This window comes from Macaca mulatta, chromosome 9, assembly GCF_049350105.2.
Source record: "Macaca mulatta isolate MMU2019108-1 chromosome 9, T2T-MMU8v2.0, whole genome shotgun sequence".
NCBI lineage: Eukaryota > Metazoa > Chordata > Mammalia > Primates > Cercopithecidae > Macaca > Macaca mulatta.
Window position 1 is genome coordinate 29,499,803 of NC_133414.1, and position 20,806 is coordinate 29,520,608.

The following is a 20,806-nucleotide window of genomic DNA, read 5'->3' on the forward strand; positions in this document are numbered from 1 at the left end:
GAAAATCCTGGTCACATTCAGAGATGGTGGCAAAAACAGTCAGCAATATAATTCATCTAAAAATATTTTTAATACTCAAAGTCTTGATTTTGAGCCTTTTAACATTAATTCTCCCAGCAATTTTCTAAAATTTCTAGATATAATTAAGATATTCATAAGAAAAATGTAGAGAACTCCTGTTTGCAGGTTCCTGTTTATAGTTTTAGTGCTTTAAAGTTTTTTATATACTTTCATCTTCCATTTCAAAGGCTATATTAATTATATAGGAAAAAGCTGATAGAATTTGCAACTCAACAAGCCTATCCTTTAGACAAGAATATAACATACTCAGAAGTCAGAAAAACTGCATCAGCCTGGGCCTGGTGGCTCACGCCTGTCATCCCAGAACTGTGGGAGGCTGCGGTGGGTGGCCTGCTTGAGCCCAGGAGCTTGAGACCAGCCTGGGGAAAATGGTGAAACCCTATCTCTGCTAAAAACACAAATATTAGCTGGGCGTACTGGTGTGCCTGTAATCCCAGCTACTCAGGAGGCTGAGGCACAAGAATCACTTGAACCTAGGAGGCAGAAGTTGCAGTGAGCCGAGATCCCACCACTGCACTCCAGCCAGGGTGACAGAGTGAGACTCCCATCTCAAAAAAAAAAAAAAAAGAAAGAAAGAAAAGAAAAGAAAAATTGCATCAGTGAAGAACTTTTACCACAAAAAAAAAAAAGTCATAAAAAAAGGCTTTACCATTTGCTAGGAACCATTTCACAAAATCCACCTTTATTATAGAAATTATCTTCTGAATCGTTAAGATGGGGCAGGGGAAGGGAAAATGAAGTAGTAAGAAAAAAGAAGCGGGGAAACATATTTTCTTCCTACAAAGATGAGAATAAAGTCCTCACGCTTTGTAAAAGAGGAAAATTACCAGGGTTGTCATGTTTGTCAAACAATAGAGAACCGTCTTTTCATCAGAAAAATTGTAAAGCAAGCATACACCAGCTGGACTACATCAAAAGCAATCAAAGGCAAGGCAAAAAATAAAACCTCCAACTTACCCAAATGCCTGTGGTTCAGAACGCCTAAAGAGAATTAGGCAGACAAAGTTTGTGAGCTCTGATTTACCAACACATATTGGGTTGATGATTCATATCTCCTCATGGAGACTTTACGCCTAAATGAAAATAACTGATCAAAGTGATGAGCAGATAACAGTTGAAAGTAGCAATGATAGCTAACTTCAGATCAGTAGGAAGCCAAAAGAGGCCTATGGAGAAGTGGCTATGGTTCAACTGAGGCAGTGTGATAAATAAAACCAGATGCTGGAAAGGAGTTGGGGGTAGGGTAGTGGTGGTAGAGAGGTGGTTGAGGGTGAACTAGAATACAGAGCAAAGGCATTTAGTAGTAGAGGAATGAAATCTTCAGATTAAAGGATCAATATGACACTAAAACTGTTTATGTACTTGGCAAGCTGTGATCCTGCACACCTGAGTAGCAAAATCATGTGTGGAAGAAAGAAATGCAGCTTTATGAGCTCCATGTTTAGTCTCAGCAACAACAGGTGAGACAGATAGGTACAAGATTGGCTAAATAATGCTAAACAGAGGCAGAAATATCTCCCTTAAAGTAAATAACTGACTTTCAAGCATACGTCAGATAGTCGCAGGACACGAAGACACTAGTAAGACCTAATAGGAAGCTTTCTAATCAAACCATCCAGCCCATATTCTAGGCAATGATACCTACTGCCATGTGATCACACTGTCTCCAAACATAAGGAACCAAAAGAAGAAAATCAAGATTCAGGAAAGCCTAATTCAAAGTAAAAATTTACTAAATACGATAGAAGTTTCTGCTGTCCAAAACAAAACAAAATTTTTTAAAAACCAGCATTTTTTTTTAAATAAAACAAACATGTAACTTCACCAACAGATACTTATTTTAAATGCCCAGCATGATCCAGAGCCGATTAGAATCTCAATTCCTCATTTCAGAAATATTTGAAACAAAACTAGAGAAACCAGAGAATTTCACACATTCCTTCCCTCCACCTCCATAGCACTTTTTCAAGAAATACATCTATGCCACAATCAAGGCACAAGTATCTATATCTATCGATCTAACTAGCTATATATTATAGATATTCTGAAAATTCAAGGAAAATGATGACAAAGTACAGAGCATAGATCCACCTATGCAAACTATAAAGAGAACTTCGTTTAGAACAACTTATTTCCTATTGCTTTCTCACAGCATTTGAACAAATACAAATTATTGTTTTTAAACCTAAAAAAATAAATTCAATGCTACAATGTGACACCACATTTCAAAACAATGACATATCTAAAATGTGAAAGAATTTAAAAATACAGAAGCACAAGAAGGAAAGAAATTTTTCCAGTTCCAGAAAACTGCTTCTGTAAAAATATAATATTCTGTACAAGACAGTAGTGGTTCCTAAGAGAATAAATGGCTCAGAATTTGATGAAAGTGTTCCCGCAGCGAACAATTCACTCTGCTTGCAGATTCCAGATGCTCAACATTCCTGACATCAGAACGGAAAAATTTACTGTTAGTCTAGAGAAATTTAATATCACCATTCTTGTCATATCCCTCATAGCTTCATTATTAGTACAAGTCTGGGGAAGCCATAAACCTATGTTAAATGATAAAAAAAGATGTTCTCTGAGTTCAATCATACTCATATAAGCAACCAAAATATCTAGAAGTCATATGGAAAAAGACTTGAGAGACAGAAAAACAAATATGTATTTACATGTTTTTTGTCTTAGTTCTCACATTTGCATTCTGTGCAGTATGGTCAGGCATCAGACCAAAACGTTTTACTATAACCTAGGGCTAATAAACACTAAAGAACATATATCGACGCCCAGAACAACACTATAAAATTTTATTATATTAATAAAATGGGATACACCAAGCTTTAAATTTTCCACTTTGTCAAAGGTAAAATAATCAGCACTATTCGGTGCCATTCATAACAGGCTGCAATTTTTCTCATTTAAAGTATGTTTTATTTCCAAAAGTACCTATAGTACACTAAAATACTAACACAACCCTGAGACAGGCAATCTCTTTCTCACACTTTCCCTCAACTGCGAATAACTTATTAAAGTATCAGGCAAGCTGAGTTTTTAAATATGCAAAACCATCTAAATAATTATAGGATTGCAGCTTGCTTGATTTATACAATTGCTTTACACAATACAAATTGCTTTATACAATTATCTTAAAGTCTATAAATTCAGGGTGAGTTAACAGGGGAACATGCATACAACTTTACCTAACTTTCATTTTTACATGCCATCTCTAAGCTTTAAATAGGTTCCAATTTGTAATTAACTGTCAATAGTCTGTAGCTTTGCACAAAGTATTCTCCACTACCAAAATAAATATGATGGTAGTTTGATTTTTAGCAGTATTCACCCAAAATAAAAGCCATAGAAAAATGAAAATTACTTCTAAAGCTCATAAATTATGGCCTATAACTGTCCTTTCCAAAAATCGATTGCATTTACATTATATTAAAACAGTTATAGGGTTTCCTACTTGAAGTTATTGGCTATAAAAGCTAAAATGCAGTATTGACTTTATGATATTCATAGTAAGATGGGACTTATCTCAAGCATAACATGTAGTTCGACCAAAGTGGACAGTAAATCTGGATTTTACATTACATTGCAAGGTGGCAATCTAAATCTTACCTCTCATCACACTACTGTAGCCAGCATTCATTGAATTAAGTGGTAAGCAATCGACAGATCAGTAGGTGCTAACCTTGATCAGGAAGGTTATTGGTCATGGCAAGAGAAACCATGGAAGCAGAAAGTGACCTATTTGGTTGTAGAGATGATGTAATAGAAAGAGAGGTAGGCTTTTCTCGTAGAACTGTTATCATAATCAACAGAAATAAAGAATGAGTATGTAGCATCTAATTAATGCTTCCCAGTTTTGCAATGGGACAAAAGCATAAAAAACATCGAGCACATGGTTGGCTCTTAATAAGCAGTAGCTGCTATTGTCATCTTAATCATATCTTCTCAGAGGCTTGTTAGTGGAATTAAAAGGCGTTTAAGTGAAAGGAAGGCTCTTAGCAGAGCTCAAGGGACAGAACAATCTTAAATGGCTTTCTTTGCAAGCATTCTCCACGAACAACCTGTTACACAATAATGCAGCCCTGAACTCCTAAAGAACCTTACGCTAACAAAAAGATGAACCCTTGCTTCAATAGGGAAAGACATTGTAGGTTAGAGAGTTTGCAACTAATAATAACTAACACATGAATTTTAGAAAAATAATCTATAAACATAATCTAAGCTGTAAATGGTTTTTTTTGGGTTTTTGTTGTTGTTTTTTTTTTAGCTAAAAATAACAAACTGGTGGTTCACTACTGATTACCAAGCTAAATGCCTCCCAGCCTTTCAATCTACACTCAGGTATTCTCTAAACAGGTGACATTTTTTTAGCAACCAAATTCATAACTATTGGGATTAAATCCTTCCCACCCAAAAGAACAAAGGAGCAGCCAGCAAAACTTCCTGAAACATAATTAAATACCCAGAAACAGATTGGGGATGCACAAAGAACTGAATACAAGATAAGGGTGGCATTTCAAATCAGTTACGCGGTGAGGAATTATTCTACCAAGAGCAGTAACTGCTGGTTCGCCATTTCAGAAACAAGTGAAATCAAATAAACTAGATCCCCACATAATGAGGCAAATCCCAATAATCTCATTACATCCAAATCACGTTATGAAAATTTGGTCTAAGAGACATTCGCTAGAGTAAAAATTCCTTCAAGATACTTAAGGAGGTGACTTTTCTACAACCCCTAAATTTGTTAAGAAGAAACAAAGCAACAGAGTGAAACTCCATCTCAAAAAGAAAAATAAATAAATAAATACACAATTTCACAGAGCTGAGAAAATTCAACTATAAGCGATGCTGGTGATGAATTAGTTTCTGAAAAACCTTTAGATAGTCCGTGCCTTATCTTAAAACATGTTCACTGGAGCTCCCTGAGCAATATTTTTTAAATCTAGGTTAATCGAGTTCTGCACTATATTGGAAAGAGAAGTTTAATATTTAATATGAGTGCTGGCAAATAAAATATTTTAAAGTTTTTAATCAATATTTTCAATAGTGCTACGCTAGCTGTTTAATTCCATCTTAACAGAATGAAATCATCTAGATTTGATCTCCATTTTTACAGGAACTGCTTACCATCCATCCCTAAAGTTATCTTCTAAGAGGAAAAATAGTCATGTTGTTTGAATGACAAAAAAGTTCATATTCACAAACAGAAAAGACTATTTTAATATTGAACAATTCTACATCAACAGGAATCTGAACTCTACCAAGACCTTAATATATTTGGTCACTCAGGCCATCACAAATCTTTTAAGGACCGAACCCTAAGATTTGTGCTAGGATTTAAAAACAAAACAAAAAAAAGTGGCTGGGCACAGTGGCTCAGGCTTATAAATCCCAGCATTTTGGGAGGCTGAAGCAGGAGGACCACTTGAGCTCAGGAGTTTGAGAACAGCCTGGGTAATATGGTGAGACTCTATCTCTACGAAAATAAGAAATCAGCCAGGTGTAGCGGCCTGTGCCTGTAGTCCCAGCTGAGGCAGGAGGATCACTTTAGCCCAGGAGTCGAGGCTGCAGCGAGCCCTGATTGCGCCAATGCACTCCAGCCAGAGTGACAGAGTGAGACTCTGTCTCAAAAAATTAAAAATTAAAAAACTGAACAATAAAAAATAAAAAAGCAAAACTTTTCTGTGGCAATGAATATTACAATTTTTAAAACCTAGTGATTCGGCTAATTTTAGGCAGTATTACATACACATAAGCATACTGGGGATCTGGGCTATAAAAATAGCCTCTCAAGTTCAAAACCAGCCCGGCCCATGTGGCGAAACCCCATCTCTAATAAAATTACAAAAATTAGCCGGATGTGGTGGTGGCCACCTGTAATCCCAGCTACTTGGAAGGCTAAAGCAGGAGAATCGCTTGAACCTGGGAGGGGGAGACTGCAGTGAGCCGGGATCGCACCACTGCACTCCAGCATAGGCAACAGAGCAAGCCTCTGTCTCTGTCTCAAAAAACAAAAAACCAAAAAAAAAAAAAAATAGCCTCCCAATATAACTAATCAAACTTATTAATATTTTATAAGACCACTGAAAAATACTCTCTTAAATTTAAGAGTCACTTGTTAGAGAATTTTCTCCTGAGCAAGAAACTGCTAGGAAGCGAGGATGGGCGTTTTCCATACTGATCACTGAGCTCCAATCTTCTGAGGAAACAGTGCAAGAGATCAGATTAATTCTTGTTTCTTAAGGTGCGGCCTGCCAAACAATACGGGGTCCCAATAATCTTCCAAGTGGTCCACAAGCTGCTTCAGTAAGATTTTGTTCACCAATGCTCAAATTTGCAACATGATTATAATTTTTGCAGAAATCTCATTCCATCACTGTTCCATAAGGCTATACAAGTACTGTAGAGATTATGTTTGTCAGAGTTCTTCTAATTAACTTCCACTGTCATTTGCTTGTTGCCATTTGTGTTTGGAGAATTGCTGCTTTACATAATTACAATTATATTGAGCCATATATCCTACTGAGTAAAACGGATCAAAGACAGAATTAGTTCACAGTAGTAATTAAAAATAGTAAGGCAAACATAGAGGCTCCCAATCTTCTGAATATTTCTAATCTGAGTCTCAAGTGTTATAAGGCTACAAAAGAAAGTAAATATAAGGCTATTTACTTACAAACTGAAATGTATAATATTAGGCTTCATTTCAACATCTCTTCCCACCTAACACACGCCCACTCTATTAATGTCATCGGTCTTTATCTTGGATGCCATAAATGTCATTGCAAAAATGCATGATTTTGGCCAGGTGCTGTGGCTCACGCCTGTAATCCCAGCAATTTGGGAGGCCGAGGCAGGAGGATCACTTGAGGTGAGGAGTTTGAGACCAGCCTGTCCAACATGGTGAAACCCCATCTCTACTACAAATACAAAAATTAGCTGGGTATGGTGGTGCATGCCTGTAATCCTAGCTACTCAGGAGGCTGAGGTGCAAGAATCACTTGAACCCAGGAGGTGGAGGTTGCAGTGAGCCAAGATCATGCCACTGCACTCCAGCCTGGACTACAGAGTGAAACTCCATCCCAAAAAGAAAAATAAATAAATAAATACACAATTTCACAGAGCTGAGAAAATTCAACTGTAAGCGATGCTGGTGATGAATTAGTTTCTGAAAACCCTTACCCGGTTAACATCTAAGGAAGAAAAAACGAACCTGCTTGACAACATATTACACTTCAAAAGAGAACACTGTGAATATCAAAGTTTAAAAAAAAAACCTAGAGACACTGAAGACTTCAAATTTTTTTGTTAAAATGCTCTTTTCATTGACTTTCTGGAAGTAAAACAAAGTGCTGTAACAAAATGTTGCGAGCAATATTACACCAACAAAGAAAAATTCAGCAGAATCCATTCTACGTTCTACAAATTAGCACAAAGCTAAAATTATAACCTAATATGTCCTTTATTAAATTAAAAACACGATAATTTGTTTCCCTTTTCTGGATAAAGTTCTGATCATTTTTCCTACCATTCAATATGCTCTTTCCATCCCCCGTTTAACATAGATTAATTTTATATGGCCCTTTTCTGCTATTCCATTACTGTAAGATAACAAAAGCATCAATGGAGAAAGTTAACAGGATTCCAACCTTAAAACACAGTGTGAATCTACCTGTGTTAGGAGAAGTTAAACTAAAAATGCATTTAGGTAACCAAAAAATAAAGTACCAAAACATGACCATAATAATTAGATTTTGTTTATCAAAAAAATTAAAATAAAAATTTTTTAATTCTAAATTTAAAAATTGTGAGAGCCAATTTCCCCATCCCCAGTGCTCTGTCAGTTAAGAAATTCTGTCAAAGAGTGGTATAAAGCCATCAAAGTTCTCTAGTAACTTTTAAATAAAGAACACTGACCTATTCTGCAAATAAACACAAACTAGTGCTTTCAAGGATAAAAACTGGTAGTCACTAAACGAAGAGATGAAGAACTACATACAGTGCTGGGACAATGGGATTTCCACATACAGAAGAATGAAGTTCAACCCTTACCTCACACCACATACAAAAATTAGCTCAAAATGGATCACTGACCTAATATTTGAACTAAGACCATAAAACTCTTACAAGAAAACATAGGAGTAAATCTTCATTACCTTGTAGTTGATAATGGATTCTTAGATATGTCACCAAAAACATAAGCAACATAAGAAAAAATTGATAAACTGAACATCAAAATTAAAAACATTTGTCCATCAAAGGACATTATCAAAAAAGTGAAAAGACAACCTACAATGCAGGAGAAAATATTTGCAGATCATAAATGTGGTAAGTGTTTAATATCCAGAACATAGAGAGAACAGGGAAACTCAACAAAGACAATCCAATTAAAAAATGGATAAAAAACTTGAGTAAACATTTCTCTAAAGACGACAAATGGCTAAAAACTACATGTAAAACTGCACAATGTCATTAGTCATTAGGGAAATGCAAATCAAAATCACAATGAAATATCACTCCACACTGTCCTACAATGGCTATAATCAAAAATTACAGGAAATAACAAATGCTGATGAGGATGTGGAGAAATTGGAACCCTCACATATTGCTGGTAGAAATGTAAAATGTTTCAGCATCCATGGAAAATAGGTTGGTGGTTCCTTAAAAAGCTAAACACAGAATTACCACATGACCAGGAAACTACACTCACAGAGATATACTTATTTTTGTGACAACGAATATTACATTTTTTAAACCTAGTGACTTGGCTAATTGTGGGCAATATTATATACACATAACCATCTAAATCAAGGACTCAAAGAGATACCTGTATCGCAATGTTCATTGTAGCATTACACACAATAGCCAAAATATGGAAATATCTCAAGTGTCCACCAACTGATAAATGGATAAGCCAAATGCAGTATATACATACAATGGAATATTATCCACCAGAAAAAGAAATTAATTTCTGATACATGCTACAACACAGATGAACCTTGAAAACATTATGCTAAGTAAAATAAGTCAGTGAAGACAAAGACAACTACTCTATGATTCCACTTATATGAAATATCTAAAATAGACAAATTCTAGAGACAGAAAGTAGAATGGTGATTGACAAGGGTTGGAGGGAGAGGGACAGGTAAAGTTACCCTTTTTTTTGAGCCTCACTCTGTCACCCAGGATGGAGTGCAGTGGTGCAATCTTGGCTCACTGCAACCTCCACCTCCCAGGTTCAAGCTATTCTCATGACTCAGCTTCCCAAGTAGCTGGGATTACAGGCGCGTGCCACCATGCCTAGCTAATTTTTGTATTTTTGGTAGAGACGGGGTTTCACCATGTTGCCCAGGCTGGTCTCAAACTCTTGATCTCAGGTGATCCACCCACCTTGGCCTCCCAAAGTGCTGGGATTACAGGAGTGACCCACCGCACCCAGCCAGGTCAAGTTACTCTTAATGAGAACTGAGTTTCTGTATGGGATGAAAAGAATGTTTAGGAAGCAGATAGTGGTGATGATCATAAAACATTTTGAATGCAATTAATTACACTGAATTTTACACTTAAAAATGGTAAAAATGGCACATTTTATATCATACATATTTTATCTCAATAAGAAAACCTTAAAAATGAAAAATAAACTACATAGACATCATTAAACATTGCACTCCTTACAGCAAAAACAGAATTCACACTATTGCCATAAAGATTCTAAAGTGAGCAACGAAATGAAACACAAATATTATGCACTGATAAAGATTATTGATAAAATTCCTATATGAAAGGACTTTTTTTTTAACAGTGAAGGCATGCAATGTAGTAAACTAATCACTATTATGTATGCTTGCTAGCGATATTTTACCTTACCATTAAAGGAAGCTACAGACATGACAAACATTGAGACATACTCTCTGCACGCAGGAAAGACATTGTAAGAAAAGAGTGCTCAGTGATTTTGCTTTTGTTTATCACTGAAAACCCCATAATACCTGGAGAGGACTTTTTCACTTAGTTCTAAATATTTTGTGAGTAGTGACTAGGACAACAGTAAGTGTACTGATTCACCGTTAAAGAACACAAGCTCTGTGTACAAGGAAGTACATTACTCCCAAAAAGAAGGTATTCCCAAATGCCAGTTCATACACCACTTCTTGTTCATAGAGAAAAGCTTGCAGTCAACTACGTGCATAACAATCTTTTTTTAAATTTAATTTTTATTTTCAGTTCCAGGATACATGTGTAGGATGTGCAGGTTTGTTACATACATGTAAATGTGTGCCATGGTGGTTTGCTGCACCTATCAACCCATCACCTAGGTATTAAGCCCAGCATGTAGCTATTTTTCCTGATGCTCTCCCTTCTCCCATCCCCTACCCCTGACAGGCTCCCATGTGTGTTGTTCCCCTCCCTGTGTCCATGCATTCTCATTGTTCAGCTCCCACTTACAAGACAGAACACGTAGTGTTTGGTTTTCTGTTCCTGTGCAAGTTTGCTGAGGCTTCCAGCTCCAACCATGTCCCTACAAAGGACATGGTTGATCTTGTTCTTTTTTATGGCTGCACAGTATTCCATGGTGTATATGGACCACATTTTCTTTATTCAGTCTATCATTGATGGACATTTGGGTTGATTCCATGTCTTTGCTATTGTGAATAATGCTGAACATAATGCTATTCATAATGTCACAGTGAAGATATGCATGCATGTATCTTTGTAACAGAATGATTTATATTCCCCTGGGTATACACCTAGTAATGGGATTAGTGGGTCAAATGGTATTTCTGTTTCCAGATCTCTGAGGAATCACCACACTGTCTTCCGCAATGGTTGAACTAATTTACACTCTCACCAACAGCATAAAAGCATTTTTATTTCTCTACAGCCTCACCAGCATCTGTTGTTTCTTGACTTTTTAATAAGTGCCATTCTGACCGAACTACACGCCCAACAATCTTAATTTGCTCCAAAAGACAACTGAAAAGTATGAATATGAGCAAGCCAAATCAGCAAATTATACTTCCTAAGCAAACTGATCTATAGTGTAAACAATTTGAACACTGGCCAAACATTTTTAAAAGAACTAAGCAGCACTTCTTGGTCGGGCACGGTGGTTCATATCTGTAATCCCAGCACTTTGGGAGGCCAAGGTGGGCGAATCACCTGAGGTCAGGAGTTCAAGACCAGCCTGGCCAACATGGTGAAACCCCGTCTCTACTAAAAATACAAAAATTAGCCAGGTGTGGTGGCGCATGCCTGTAGTCCCAGCTACTCAGGAGGTAGAGACATGAGAATCACTTGAACCCAAGAGGCAGAGGCTGCAGTGAGCCGAGATCACACCACTGCACTCCAGCCTGCACGACGGAGTGAGACTCCATCTCAAAAAAAAAAAAAAAAAAAAAGAAAGAAAGAAAGAAAGAAAAGAAAAAGAACTAAGCAGTTGCTTCTTATAAAAAATAAAAATTATCATTGAAATTAAAAACTTAACCCCAGCATGTAAAGGAGATCAATAAAGCTCAAAAAAGAATTAACCAAACAGAAGATAGGTGAGAATTACTCAAAGGGCTGATGGAAAGACCAAAAAAGACCGAAATAAATAAGGGGGATAAGAAAGATAAGGGATAGAAGAAATGTCTTACGCATATTTAACTGGCACACTAGAATGATAGGAGAGAGGAAGAATGAAGCACAGATAACATTTTAAAAGATTAACAGCTGAAAATTTTCCAGAATTCACAAAATACACGGATATATAAGCATTCCAAAGGTCAAATGAATTCTGGATAAGGCATAGAAAGTGAAATTCCACCTAGACACAGAATAGTGAAAGTGCAGACATCTAAGAAAAAAAGAAAATAATAAAAACAGCCAGAGAAAGAAGCCAGATTACTTCCAAAGAGAGAGCCTGACAACTGACTTTTAAATAGCCACTTTGAATATATAATTTCATTGCTTCTTGTTTTCAGCACACTGAGGAAAAAATAATAACTGCTAACCTAGCGTTATGTGCTTGGTAAAAACTACTTCCAAGAATGAGCGCAAATAAAAACATTTTCAGCAATGACAGAGACAGTTTGATAGCAGTAGACCTTCAAAATAGGAAATTCTAAAGATTTTTACTGTAAGCAGATGGAAAAACCATGGTGGATGAAAATGCTGAGTTGTGAGTTGGAGGTAAACAAAGAAAATGGTAATATGTGAGGAACTCTAAATGAATACTGATAATATAAAACTGTGACAATGGGCCGGGCGCGGTGGCTTACGCCTGTAATCCCAGCACTTTGGGAGGCCGAGGCGGGCAGATCACGAGGTCAGGAGATCGAGACCATCCTTGCTAACACGGTGAAATGCGTCTCTACTAAAACTACAAAAATTAGCCGGGCATAGTGGTGGGCGCCTGTAGTCCCAGCTACTCGGGAGGCTGAGGCAGGAGAATGGCATGAACCCGGGAGGCAGAGTGTGCAGTGAGCCGAGATTGAGCCACTGTACTCCAGCCTGGGCGACAGAGCAAGACTCCGTGTCCAAAAAAAAAAAAAAACTGTGACAATGATGTCTTCAAGGTCTGGGTTTTTTTATTTAAAATAGAGAATGAAAATACATGACACAGTAGCATGTAAGTTGGGCACCTATGAAGTAGAAGTCTTTTAAGGTCCTTAGCTTGTCCATGGTGACAATAAAGGCAGAGATTAATGTTGAAATTTTGCAATAAAGGATTCAAGTAATATTGAAGGAAACTACCAAAAGAACAGAAAGAGAATTTATAACATCAGGAAAGTTAGAGGGGAAAAACGAAAATGACAGAGATATTCTAATCAATCCAAAGAAGATAAAAGTAACAGAAAAAAAGGAAGAATAGGACAAAGAGAAAGCACAAAATGGGATGGTAGATTTTAAGTTTTAAAAGTCAGTCATTATGTTAACTGTATTGAAAATCCTCTAGTTGAAAGCAAAGATTGGTGCAACCCCGAAAAGCTTCAATTACAAGCAATTCACAAGAGCTCTATCAATACATCAGGAACACAGGAAAGCCGAAAGTAAAAGGATAGAAAAAGATAAGCCACTCAGTGCTAACAGAAAAAAAAAGTATACACTTCAATATAAAATTTTTAAAGGCTTAATTTACCAACAAAATAACATATTTAAATATACAAAAGAAAGCCAGGCGCAGTGGCTCACGCCTGTAATCCCAGCACTTTGGGAAGCTGAGGCAGGCAGATCACTTGAGGTCAGAAGTTCAAGACCATTCTGGCCAACATGGTGAAACCCCATCTCTACAAAAAAAAATACAAGAAGTTAGCTGGCATGATGGTGCATGCCTGTAGTCCCAGCTACTCCAGAGGCTGAGGCAGGAGAATTGCTTGAACCCAGGAGGTGGAGGTTGCAGCGAGCCAAGATTGCGCCACTGCACTCCAGCCTGGGCGACAAAGAGAGACTCTGTCTCAAATAAATAAATAAACTAAACAAAAACTGATAGAACTACAAGATAAATCCATAATCGCTGAGGGAGATTTTTAAAACTACTTATCTTGGTAACTGAAAGAATAAGCAACAACAACAAAAAATCAATTAGAATACAGAATATTTGAATGACTTAATTAATAAGCTTGACCTAATAGACACATATGGAAAACTACACTCAATAATTACAGAATATACCTATTGTTAAACACATTCAGAATACTTATTGAAATTAACCATATGTCTAGCCATAAGTCTAAACAAATTTCAAAGGACTAAAATGGTGCAAATTCAGCTTTCTGACCACAAAGCAATTAAGTTAAAAAATCAGTAACAAAAACAAAAACTGAAAAAACCTCTTATGCAAATTTTTTATTCTAAATAATCAATTACAAAAATTCTAAAGCAAAGGAAACACTTAATAAAATTAGAAAATAGTTTTAAATTATACCACAAATAAAGCCAATAAAACTTAGTGAGAAATAGTCTTAAATGTGAACATTAGGAAAAGGGAAAGATTAAATATTCATAAACAAAATATTTCTAGAAATTAGAAAAAGAACAGTAAAAACTAATGAAATAAAAACAAATGTACAATACAGAAAATAAAGCCATAAGTTTTACATCTAAAAAGACTAATAGAATTGACAAAACTCTCACAAAATTAAGAGGAGAGAGGAAGAGAGTGCAAAAATTACCAATATCAGGACCAAAAAAAAAAAAGCATCAATATAGAAACTACAGGTATGAAGTAATAATAATATGAACAATTTTTCCCAAAAAATTTGAAAATTCTGATAAAATAGACAGTCTTAGAAAACTGTAATTCACCAAAATTGACTCAAGAAGAAACAGAAAGCTAGAATATTCTTTTAACTTTTAAAATGAATGAATTAGTTACCAAAAAACATATCAAAAAGAAAATTCCCAGGTACAGCTGACCTAAGTTAATTTCAATCTTTCACAAACTCTTCCACAGAAGGGGAAAGGCTCCTCCCAATACACTACATGAGACCAGCATGACTTTGTGAAATTTGGGAAAGAATGAAAAAGTGAAATTACAACTGAACTCACTCATCAACACAGATCTCAAATTCTAAACAAAATACAAGCAAACCAAATCCAAAAATATATAAAAAGGACAGTAAATTATGACCAAATTGGGTTTATCCCTAGAATGCAAGTTGGTTTAACATTCAAAAATCAATGTAAGGCCAGGCACAATAGCTCACACCTGTAATCCCAACACTTTGGGAGGCCAGTGGTGGAATGATTACTTGAGCCCAGAAGTTTGAGACCAGCCTGGGCAACACAGGAAGACCTTGTCTCTACAAAAAAAAAAAAAAATTAGCCAGGCATGGTGGCATGCGCCTATAATCCCAGCTACTTGAGATACTGAGGCAGGAGCATCCTAGGAGTTTGAGGCTGCAATGAGCTACAATTGCACCACTGCACTCCAGCCTGGGTGACAGAGTGAGACCCTGTCTCTTAAAACACACACACGCGTGCACACACACACACACACACACACACACATTGATTGGTAATGTAAGATGGATTGGATTGCTTTTCTCTTCTCTTAAAGAGAATAGTACACATGAAGAGGCAAGCAAAGAGTAGACAGCTAAAAATATAGAAAAAAGCTTTATGGAGGTGTGTCAGGGAGTTAATTTTTTTGAAATTATACTTTTCTCCTGGATTCTATAATACTTGTTATATGTAGCCACTTTTGAAAATTTACAATGTGTTTTCATTTTTTTTCATTCTAAATAAATATTCACTTTCAAACTAAAAATTGCTTATGGTGTAATTCCATTTATAAAGTTCAACCAGCAAAATTAAACCATATTGCCTATGAATGCTTATATAAATCATAAACTCTGCCTTACGCGGAGTGTGAGGTAGGAGTCGTTAAGGGGGTTGGAAAGACTGTGACTGAGAAGAGATACACAGGCTGCCTTCAAGGTGTGGGAATTTTTGACCTAGGTGGATGTTGGTCACATGGATATGACCAGGTCACATGGATGCTGGCTTATAACCACTTTTAAAACGCTACTTATAAAGATTTTTTATATGCATTTCTGTACCTATATTATATTTCACATTATATGGTGCTTGTATAAATCATAATGAAATTACGAAACTGAAACTAATATAGGTATTATGCAGGAAAGGACTGACTCCATAAGATTAAAAACTATAAAGATACTATGGCACTATCCCGGGAATAAAAATAAAATCAACTCTCTAGCTAATAAAAGTTGTTTCCCATGGGTTAACAATTCCGATCCTGCTATACTGGTACACATACACTGGGACTGAACAATTAAGTAAATCTGTGGTGGATGGTAGTAGCAGGTTTTCCACTGTTGGAGGGGGAAGAGGCTACAATGATCTATTTGCCAATGATTAGAGTTGAAAACATCAATGAGAACTCATATTTAGTTTAGTATAGTTACAGATGATTACACATAGAAATGTTCATATATGGTTATGTGTGTGTACGCATGGGTTAACCTACACACATACATTTCTTTGCTCGTCAGCTGAAAGAGCCTTAAAGAAACAACACTCCGGCCGGGCGCGGTGGCTCACGCCTGTAATCCCAACATTTTGGGAGGCTGAGGCAGGCGGATCACAAGGTCAGGAGATCGAGACCATCCTGACTAACACGGTGAAACCCCGTTTCTACTAAAACAAATACAAAAAATTAGCCAGGCGTGGTGACGGGCACGTGTAGTCCCAGCTACTCGGGAGGCTAAGGCAGGAGAATGGCATGAACTTGGGAGACGGAGCTTGCAATAAGCCGAGATAGCGCCACTGCACTCCAGCCTGGGTGACAGAGCAAGACTCTGTCTCAAAAAAAAAGAGAAAAAAAAAAAAGAAACAATACTCCAAGGCTGAGTGCGGTGCCTCATGCCTGTAATCCCAGCACTTTGGGAGGCTGAGGCAGGAGCATTACTTGAGCTCAGGAGTTTGAGACCAGCCTGGGCAACACAGGGTAATCCCATCTCTACCAAGAAGAAAAGAATTGAAAAGAAAAAAGAAAGGAAAGGAGAGGGAGAGGGAAAGAAGAGAGAAGACAGAGGAGAGAGGAGAGAGGAGAGAGAAGGGAGGAGGGATGAGGGATGAGAGAGGAGGGAGGAGAGAAAAGAAACGAAACGAAACCAAAGGAAAAAGAAACAACACTCCAGTAGCGATGAGCAAACCTATTGCCCAGATCTTGGTTTCTAAGCCCATTCCCCAATGAAAGGAAGGAGAGCTCCTTAGAGAAATGTCTACTTCTAGGACTGAGGCAGGAAATATACAAGATGAGCCAAGAATATTTGTAGTATCAAAAGTAAGGAAGTGATAAAAACAAATGAGCGCACGTTGATGGGGGTTATCAAAGAAGCCACCTCAAAGAGCTCCCAAGGGCCAAAGCTGGAACAATTTGAGCAACAAAATAAAGTAGTCATGGCTTATAACCCAAATTACAAAATAAGTATCCATGACTCCCTATTGATCTGAATGACTGAATAAATTAATAAATGGGAGAGAAAACACAAGGAATTCCAAATAATCTAGATAGCCCCTTTACCCTAAAGGAGGAGAAACGGCACACGCTACTCTAAGTGTGGGCTGCACAGAGACACTTTTTCCAAAGATTACAGTACAGAAAGGGTGAAACAAAGAGAAATCTTACAGTGGAGAAACCTGACAAACAGTACATTAGGCAGGTCACCAACATTAATGTCAACAGTTATAAATCGAGTTGATAGAATGTACCCTCACTGTGATATGACGACAATGGCCCTTCACCACTGTAACCTGACCCCACAAACACATAACCCCAATCTTTTCACAAGAAAAATATCAGACAAATTCCAGGAGAGGGGAATCCTTACACTATACGTGACCAGAACTCCTCAAAACTCTCAAGGTCGTCAAAATCAACGACCGTCTTTTGGGTTTTGTTGTTTTTTGTTTTGTTTTGTTGTTTTGTTTTTTTTCGAGACAGGGTCTCACTCCATCATCCAGGCTGAAGTGCAGTGGTGCGATCACTGCTCACTGCAGCCTGGACCTCCCAGGCTCAGGTGATCCTCCCACCCCAGCCTTCCAGGCAGCTGGAACTACAGGCACATGCCACCATGGCCCAGCTAATTTTTTGTATTTTTAGTAGAGATAGGGTTTCACCAGGTTGCCCAGACTGGTCTCAAACTTCTGGGCTCAAGAGATCTACCTGCCTCAGCCTCCCAAAGTGCTGGGATTAAGGTGTCAGCCACTGTGCCTCATTTCTAAAGTCTTAGAAACCATTATGGCCAAGAGAAGTTTAATGAGAGTTGACAACTAAATGTAATATGGTATTACAAATGAGATCCTGGAACAAAAAAAAAAAAAATGACATTAACGGAAAATGAAGGAAATCTGAATAAAGTATACATTTTAGTTAATAATCATGTATCAATATCGTTTCTCCAATTAAAATGAATTTACCATACTAATGTAAGATGCTAATAACAGGGGAAACTAAGGCAAGGCATATTGAAACTCTCTGTACTGTCTTCATAGTTTTTCTGTAATTCTAAAATTGCTCTAAAAAATAATCTATTAAAAAAATTTAATATAATCAACAGGTCATTACAGCCAAGGAAGAGAGCACAGAACATACATGTAATGCTGAATTATGATAGAGGGGATATTAAAAATATACATAGAAAGAACAGACTATTGAATAAGTGATCTGGGGATTACTTGGTGGGCCACATGAAAAAATAAAATCAGGTGAGATTAGACTCTACTGCCACGCTCCACATACAGATTGCAGTTGGATTACAATTTTAAATGTGTAAAAACAAATCTTTAAAATAACTACTAAAAATCTTAGAGAATATCTTCATACTCCTGGCATAGGAAAGTCCTTCTTTTTTTTTTTTTTTTTTTTTTTTTTTTTTTTGAGACGGAGTCTCGCTCTGTCACCCAGGCTGGAGTGCAGTGGCCGGATCTCAGCTCACTGCAAGCTCCGCCTCCCGGGTTCACGCCATTCTCCTGCCTCAGCCTCCGGAGTAGCTGGGACTACACGCGCCCGCCACCTCACCCGGCTATTTTTTTGTATTTTTTAGTAGAGACGGGGTTTCACCATGTTAGCCAGGATGGTTTCGATCTCCTGACCTCGTGATCCGCCCGTCTCAGCCTCCCAAAGTGCTGGGACTACAGGCTTGAGCCACCGCGCCCGGCAGGAAAGTCCTTCTTAAGCAGAAGAAAAGTAGCACGCAAATCAATACAGAAAAGATTGATTTGACTACAAAAAAGTTTTCAACTATTATAGAAGAAATGTTATTATTTAAGGAATAAAAGGACAAATGATTGACCAGAAGAAATGGTGTTCAACCTATAATGGCTCAAAAGATTAATATATAAAATATAAATACATTCTGCACGTAAATTAGAAAATGATAAACCAGTACAAACAATGGGGAAGAGATGTGAATAGATGAATCATAGAGGAATAGCAATGAAACAAATGAAAATACGCTAGCTATCAGTAGTAATGCACATTTCACACTTAAGAGTTCATGTTTTTCCCAACAGATTGGTAAAACTTACAAAGATGGACAATATTTAATATTGCCAAGAATGTAGGGAAAAGGATCTTTAATACACTGACCGTAGATTATATGGTGGTTTAACCACTCTGGAGGACAATTTGACATCATTAAATGTGTATATCTTCCCTTCCAAAAAATTTACAAAAGGAGCAAAACCAGGCTTTCGTTAACAGCAATATGGTTCACTAAATAGCGATATGATGGAAAAGTATGCATTAGTTTAAAAGAATGAGATAAATATATAGACGTATAGAGAGATTACAGATAAACATGTGTAAACACACAAACACTTTTCTATATTTAACATGGGAATATCTCTCCAAGAATATAGTTTGGTGTAGAAAAAAAGTTGAATAATAATAAATAGGGCATAACAAAATCTGTGACTAAAAAGAAAAGGAAAAGAGACTCAAGAACCATGTATTTATGACATATACATGCAAGTACTGAATGAACAGGAAACTCTTATAGGCTACTTATCAAACGGAGAAAAAAAATGAGATCGGGGAAAGCGGCATGTTTTTATGTATTACTTGTATAATAAGATTTTTTTTTTCTTAGTGAAATAAGCAAGAAGGGAAAGAAGAAGTAGTAAAAGTTTTACACAAAATGTATTTTCCCAAATGAGCAATCCACGTATCTAGGCTGCTGTTAGTCGGGTGCCTTGCTCCTGTGGCACCAGGGTCTGAGTCTAACTCTGTTCCCCTGGAAACCTGATAACAGGATGACATCAGCCATACTGCTAAGCAACGCTGCTTAGGGGAAAAATGACCCCTGACTGGCCAGTTGCAAACATCTGATGCATACGCCGTACTTTGCGGCTTCTGTAAATGCAGAGACTCTTGTCTTCTGTGCTTCGCTCAAACCTTGTGGGGAGATAAGGTCAAAAAACATCATAAAGCAAGGTGTCATTCAGATTGGCACTTTAGATTTGCACTAAGCGAGCTGGCTGTGTGTGGAAAAGCCCTTTTTAAATTCTTGATAGCCTATGCTATTTTTCATGACTGACACCTAAACTGCCTTATAAACTATAAATACTCCATTTTAATCCTCCTTCAAGTAATATGTAAGCAACAATATTTTGCATTCAATTAAACTAAGGCATTTGGGGTGAACAGCAAGGTTTAAAACATATTCATTACACAACTGTAGTAAATTTATGGTTCACATAAATTTTATCCATAATTTCCCAAAGCACTATGGAAAGTTAAATCATTCATTTTTATAAAGTAGAACACAATGTGGGACTATATAAAACCTAAAAAGAAGAAAAAAATTTCCAAAGGGTCTGACTTCCAAGTTAAGGTCTTGAGAAAGAAAAGCTTTACGTAATTTAACAATCAAATTTCTTGCTGATAAAAACGAATCCTCAGTGTAAATCACAATGGAAAAAACAATCATTCTTGATAGATAAAGATGAGACAAAACAAAAAAAAGACGGGACAAAACTTGCCAACGTATAACTATGGATATGCCCGAAATGGTAAAGAATTACATTTGCAAATAGTGCAAATGAAAATGCCAGTGTAACATAATACAAGATAAAACTGAATTTGTGTTTGGGCGTTTTTGAGATTATAGCACCAGTCGTTGTAATTGTCCCACCTGAGACAGTCATCTCGGCTGGTTAGAGAGCTATATCAACCAAATTCAGGATGGCCCCA

At 37.0% G+C, this 20,806-nt stretch overlaps 1 protein-coding gene across 4 annotated transcripts in view; it reads right to left on the reverse strand.

The window, feature by feature from the left end:
• MPP7 (MAGUK p55 scaffold protein 7) overlaps positions 1 to 20,806 on the reverse strand; it is a 252,573-nt gene that overhangs the window by 160,588 nt on the left and 71,179 nt on the right. The window lies entirely within an intron of this gene.